Raw genomic sequence first — 6485 nt, forward strand, 5'->3', positions numbered from 1 at the left:
CAGCCCAGAGAAGAACTGTCATCTTCAGCCTCCTACAGCCTCACTTGCCCAGAGCCTTTGAGAAAGAGAATAATAGTAATAATTAATAATTAAAATGGCCATAATAATAGCTACCAATTATTGAGAGCTGCCTTTGTCCCAAGTCCTGTGCAAATATTGCTTTGCAAACTTCAATTAATCATCACAATATTCCTATAAGAGAGACTTTCATCACCTCTATTTTACAGATAAGGGAGACAGGGAACATTAAATAACTTGCTCAGGGCCCTGCATCTATAATCTGGCCAACTCTTCAAATCACCTACAGTCCTAGACAGAATTCCTGCAGCAAGTGCCTAGGGAAGAGCACTCTGTCCTTTTTTTTCAGATGAGTAACTGTAGTGGCGGTGAGAATGCTCCTCACAGATCTTTGACTATAAGGAGTGAAATTAATCAAGGCCCCAACTGCTTCCCTTTGATATCCATCAGCTTCTGCTAGGAGAGCAGCTTCCAAATGGGCTACACTGAGCCAATGATAGAGCTCAGCAGAGCTCTTAAGGCAGGACCATTCCTGGGAGAAAGGGGACTCTTCTGACTGCTAAGTTTGGTTGGAGAATTTCCTGATGGTCTTGCAAAACATTTCCTTGAAGGCATGGTCATCTATGATGCTTCCTTGAAACCTTCCTTCCTTCCCTCTCTTCCTCACAGTTCTCCCAACTGCAGGCTGGGGATTAGCTCAGAAGCAGAAAGCTTGCTTAGCATGGACCAATCCCTGGGTCCAGTACCACAAAAACAAAACAAAACAAACAAAAAACCAGTTGTCCCAGCCCCAAGTCCCCTTCCTCTCTCAAAGGCATTACCTCTAAACAAATCCCAGCATGTTTCATCATGCTTTGGCAGTTTCTTATTAGAGGATTTGGACTAACTCAGCAAAAGAAGAGAGTAACAAAAGAAAGCACAGGGCTAGTAGAGATGGTGTCCTGGGGGTTCTGGTCAGATGTATGAGTTCTAAACCTTTTTTGTTCTATGTTCTCCTGTGGCAATTGGGTAAAACATATGGATTCTGTCTCACAATAAAGGTTTAAAATGCATAAAATAAACTGGGTGTGGTGGTGCACTCCTATAATCCCAGCCGGGGAGGCTGAGACAGGAGGATCATGAGTTCAAAGCCAGACTCAGCAATTTAGAGAGGCCAAAGCAACTTAGCAAGAACTTTCTCTAAATAAAAAAGAAAAAGGTCTGGAAATATGGCACAGTGGTTAGGTGCCCCTGGGTTCATCCCTAGTATCAAAACTAATTAATTAACTAACTAATTAAATGCATAAAATGAAACATACAGAATTATAAAGGAAACCAGTTGTATTTGAATAAAGTTATAAAACTTTTTAATGTGATATTATAATACATTTTTTTTTACTAATCCTTTAAATAAGATCTAGTGTTAGGTTGATGTCCCACATAATTTTCAAGAACTAATGAGCATAAATGATATTTCAAAAGATCTACAATACTGTACTAGGATATGAAAAATAAGTGTATAGAGTAATGGATAATATGACTGCTATAATAGTTGAAGGAAATACTAAACTTCAGCTAGAGATTGGTGAAAATAATATACTGTTTTCCCATCAGAGTTCACTTACTCGAAGTTAAGGACACCAGGGCCAGAGGGTCATGGCAAAGTCACCGACAGGGAAGTCTGGCTTCCTCCCTCAGACCCCACTTCCCTTCTTTGGTTCAATGATGTGGAGTGGGTGGAGGCCCAGGTTCTATCTTCCCTCTCTTTCTCTCTAACTCCCTTTCACATTCTTTCTATCTCTACTTCTATCTCTCTTCCTATTTCTCTTGCTATCTCTCTCTCCCCTCTTCTTTTTCCTCCTATCTTCCAGTGAGTGCATTTCCATCTTCTGTCTAACTCTCTTTCTGGTTTTCTCTGTGTGTCTGTCTGTCTTCTATCTGTGTCTCTCTGTGCTTCTCTCTGCTTGCCCTGTGTTCTCTCTCTGTCACTGAGGGGATAGGGCAAATTCAAGGGCATCCCTGTAGTCTGTGCACAGCTGGGCAAAGAGAACACTTTGATTTTAGGGCCATTGGGAGCTGAAGAGGGAAATGTCCTTAGGCTTCAGGCTCCAGCCTGGGAGGTGAGGTCTTTTCTTTCTTCATTTCCATTTTTTTTTTTTTTTTTTTTATCTTCAGTCTTTGTAAGTGCAGAAACAGGTCAAAATAGAAATGAATGAAAGCAAAGTCAGTGGGTATAGGCATCCCAGATTCCAGAGGCAACAACTAAAGCTCCTGGGCATCTAAATGTGGGTAGAGTGGGGTCATTCCCCACTTGTCCTACAGAGCAGGGGTCCAGGTAGTCCCTGCTCTCCTCTACTCCTCTGGGCAAGTACACCCAGGTTCCATGTGAGGCAAAAGGACTTGAGTCAGCCCTGGCCCCTTGTAGATGGGCAGAAGGCAGGTCAGTGGGCTCAGGAAGGGAGTGTGGATTCTGGGGCTTGACTGTGTCCCTAAATACTCAGGAATGGAGATTCACTCCTTGCAGGGTGTAAGCCTCCAAGATGATCAGGATGGGCAAGGGCTGTTGGTCTGAGAAATTAGGACAGGAAAGTGGTTACGGAATGTCCTGAAAGAGCTGAAGGCATCCTAGAGGAGAAACAGAGGGCATGGTAGTATGAGAGGTGAACCAGGTCACAGGAAGAAAAGTGAAACTGGGTGGGTGGGTGGATAATCACTTGGAGGAACATCTTACCTGGGAAACGATCTTGGGTTCCCACTCCTTAGTCAGATCCTCTTGTCCTTACTGTCCAAGATTACCAATGTCATCCTTGCAGCAAGATCAGCAATGCCAGATTGGGCAAGGGGATAATCCAGAGATAACTGCAGTTGATAATCTAGGCTGAGCTGCTCTTCCTTTTGGGGTACTAGAAAAAGGGTACTAGGAAGGGGTCACTCCAAACTCTAACCCTAGAACCCTATAGGCCCAGTTCATCTTAACTGGAAAGACTGCATTATCCACCATCACCATCTGATCTGCCTGCTCTGTGTAACCCAAATATAATTGCCCATCATGTGCAAGGCTTTGAGTTCAATCCCAGAACCGCAAATCAAAAACCAAAATCAAATATAAGGCGCAGGGCCCACATGAACCAGCATATGCGTGGAGTCAAAACTTAAAAACAAGGGACAGTACAGAAACCAGAAAGAATGAACAGGTTCTTCAAAGTATCATCTCTCAAAAGATCTTAGAACCAATAGTAACACTTCTATGCTGCTCACAAACATCAGCCGTCTGTCACTTCTCATTCCCCAAAACTGTATTTCCCCGAAGTTCTGCCCAGTCTTTCTCTCATGCTTTTTGTGCAATTGAATTAGCCTCTCTGGCATTTTGCAGGCAGGGAGAAAGGAATATGGTATTATCAAGTCTTAAATCTTAACCTTAACACATGGAATGAAAGAAACACTTGTGAGTAGAGAATAGGGCTGAACCACTGCAAGAGAATTATTTAATACCTCCTTCCATTTCTCTCTTCGCCCCTGCCCAAACAATAGACCATGGTAGACAAAGTCACTTTGGAAACCACTTTGTTCACAAAAAGAGGATTGGTGTGTAGTGATTAACAGTGAAGTCTCTCAGTAAAACCCTAACTCCACCTTGACCAGCTGTGAACTGAGCAGGTCACTTAGACCTCGGCTCTTCAATTCCTATCCTGCAAACATAGAAATGTTGACAGGATTGTTGTGAAGATTCATCCACAGAAAGATATGGGTAATATGTGAAAGGAACCCAGGCACACAATAAGTGCCTAATAAGAGTTTCTCATTCCTTGTATTTTTACCAGTAACTTCCAAAGTAACTGCAATATATCCAGTTTGCTGGCTATCCCCTCACCCTGGAATATCCTTTTACCTATTTTATTAATTTTTTTTATTGTGGTACTTGGGATTGAATCCAGGGGCACTTCACCACTGAGCTACATCCCCAGCCATTCTTTTATATTTTGAGACAGGGTCTTGCTAAATTGCTGAGGCAGCCCTCAAACTCACCATCCTCCTGCCTCAGACTCCAGGGTCACTAGGATTACAGGTGTACAGCACTACCACTGGTTTCCTATTACCTGATTCAGTCAATCAGTTGGTGGCATTTTATTCCCAATTAGGTCACACTGTACAGCTTGTTGTATTTGTACCATCTCCCAAGATTCCTGGTTGTCATCTTGTTGGTTCCACCTCTTTTGTTACTTCTTAACCAGTTTCCTATCACTCCTACAACTCCTGATCACCTCCACCGTTGGCAGTGGCCTGCAGGTTTCACTCTCTCCCCTGAACTGCCCTTCTGGGTGGTAGAGGGTACAGCCATCACCCCCATTTGATCCTGATAAGATGGGCCAGGGAGGAGGGGGCTCTGATTATGTTTGTTTCTTGCAGGAGGGAGCACTCTCATCTCTCCTCTCTCTCTCTCTCTCTCTCTCTTTCTTTCTCTTCTTTTTTGGTATTAGGGATTGAACCCAGGGGCCCTTAACCATTGAGCCACATCCTCAGTCTTTTTATTTTTTGAGATAAGTTCTTGCTAAGTTGCTTAAGGCTTCGCTAAGTTGCTGAGGCTAGCTTTGAACTTGTGATCCTCCTACCTTAGCCTCCAGAGTCACTGGGGTTACAGGTATGTGCCATGGGTGCCCGACTCATTTTTCTCATATTTTTATTGAGCATAATATTCTGGGTCAACCATGGCTTAAGAGTTTAGAGACACAATAAAGTGCACAACAGACTATGGAGAGAATGCTCTGCTAGGGAAGGGACACATTTATCAAAAGAACCCCTTAATATGTGTGTAATTACAAACAGATGCATCTTGAAAGGGACATTCTATGAGAACATATAACAGAGGCAACTGACCTGACCTGGGGATCTGGGAAGGTATCTCCAAAAATCTCTGCTTGAGTTGAGGTCAGAAAGATGGGTAGAAGGGGGCTAGATGGGAGAGTGGTCTAGGCAGAAGAAACCCAAGTGCAAGGTGGGAGCAAGTCTGATGAGTGAGAGAGGGCAGAGACAGGGAGAGTGGGATCAGTTGAGAATGAAGGGACTTCAGGGGCCAGACCATGCAGACCCCTGTGGTTCTTGGATGGGCTTTGATCACCATTTCATCAGCTGTGGGGAACCATGGAGGATTTGAGTATGGGGTGATAGATTCAGATTGGAATTTTAAGGGAATGGCAACATGGAAAGTAGCTACATCAGCACAGTCCTCTGCCATTTCCCCCAGGTTCCAGAGTTACCCTCCACCCAGGCCTTCCCCCTTGCCCTCCTCACATATTTGTGGGGATGAAGTCATCATGGGGGAGGGGAGGAAGTTCCAGGCCTCTAAGCCTTCTTTATCCTGTAGGCTGGGGCAGGCTTGGGGAGGGGGAAAGGGAGGAATAAATGCAGAATACCTCCCTTCCCCCATCTCCACCCCCACAACTGGACCCAGCCTCCTGCCACCCTCTGCTGTTGGTGTGAGCTGTACTTATAAGAAGACATTTTTTATGCAGTTTTACTGCAAGACTTTTTATTGTGGGGAGGGGGGCGGGTACCAGGGATTGAACTCAGGGGCACTCCACCTCTGAGCCACATCCCCAGCCCTATTTCGTATGTTATTTAGAAACAGGATCTCACTGAGTTGCTTAGTGCCTCACCATTGTTGATGCTGGCTTTGAACTCTCCATCCTTCTGCCTCAGCCTCCTGAGCTGCTGGGATTACAGGCGTGCCCCACTGTGCCCAGCCTGAAAGATATTTTATGAAATAGTATAACTAACTACCACTAAACTCACTAAACTTCTTGGGCCCTTGGGCAAGTCATCCCCCCTTAAGGACTCAATTTCTTTTCTTTTTTTTTTTTTTTTTTTTTTTTTTTTGCGGTGCTGGGGATTGAACAGCACAGGGCCTTGTGCTTGCAAGGCAAGCACTCTACCAACTGAGCTATCTCCCCAGCCCAGGACTCAATTTCTTAAAGCAAAAAGTTAATGGACAGTGCGTCCAATAGAATTTTCTACAATAAATTGGCATGTTCCATATCTGTGCTATCTAGTGTGGTAGCCAGTAGCCACATGTGGCCATTGAGACATTGAAATGTGGCTGGTTACCAGGAACAGTGGCACACACCTGTAATCCCAGCAATTTGGGATACTGAGGCAGGAGGATCTCAATGTTGAGGTTGGCCTCATCAACTTAGAGAGATCTTCAAAATGAAAGTAAAAAAAACTGGTAATGTAGCTCAGTGGTAAAGTGTTCCTGGGTTCAATCTTTAGAATCAGGTAAAAAAGAAAAAAGGACAAATGAATGAACAAGGGAGGGAAGGAAGGAAGAAAAAAGAGAGAGAAAGAAAGGTGCCTGTGAGCCACATGAGCTGAATTTTTAATTTTATTGTAATTAAACAGCCACATGTGGCTCCTGGCTACCATACAGGACAACACAGGCAGGTCTTAAGCTTTTTTGAGACTCTGATGACAGATACAGACTCCTCCCTAGA

Source organism: Sciurus carolinensis, chromosome 6 (assembly GCF_902686445.1).
Source record: "Sciurus carolinensis chromosome 6, mSciCar1.2, whole genome shotgun sequence".
Taxonomy (NCBI): domain Eukaryota; kingdom Metazoa; phylum Chordata; class Mammalia; order Rodentia; family Sciuridae; genus Sciurus; species Sciurus carolinensis.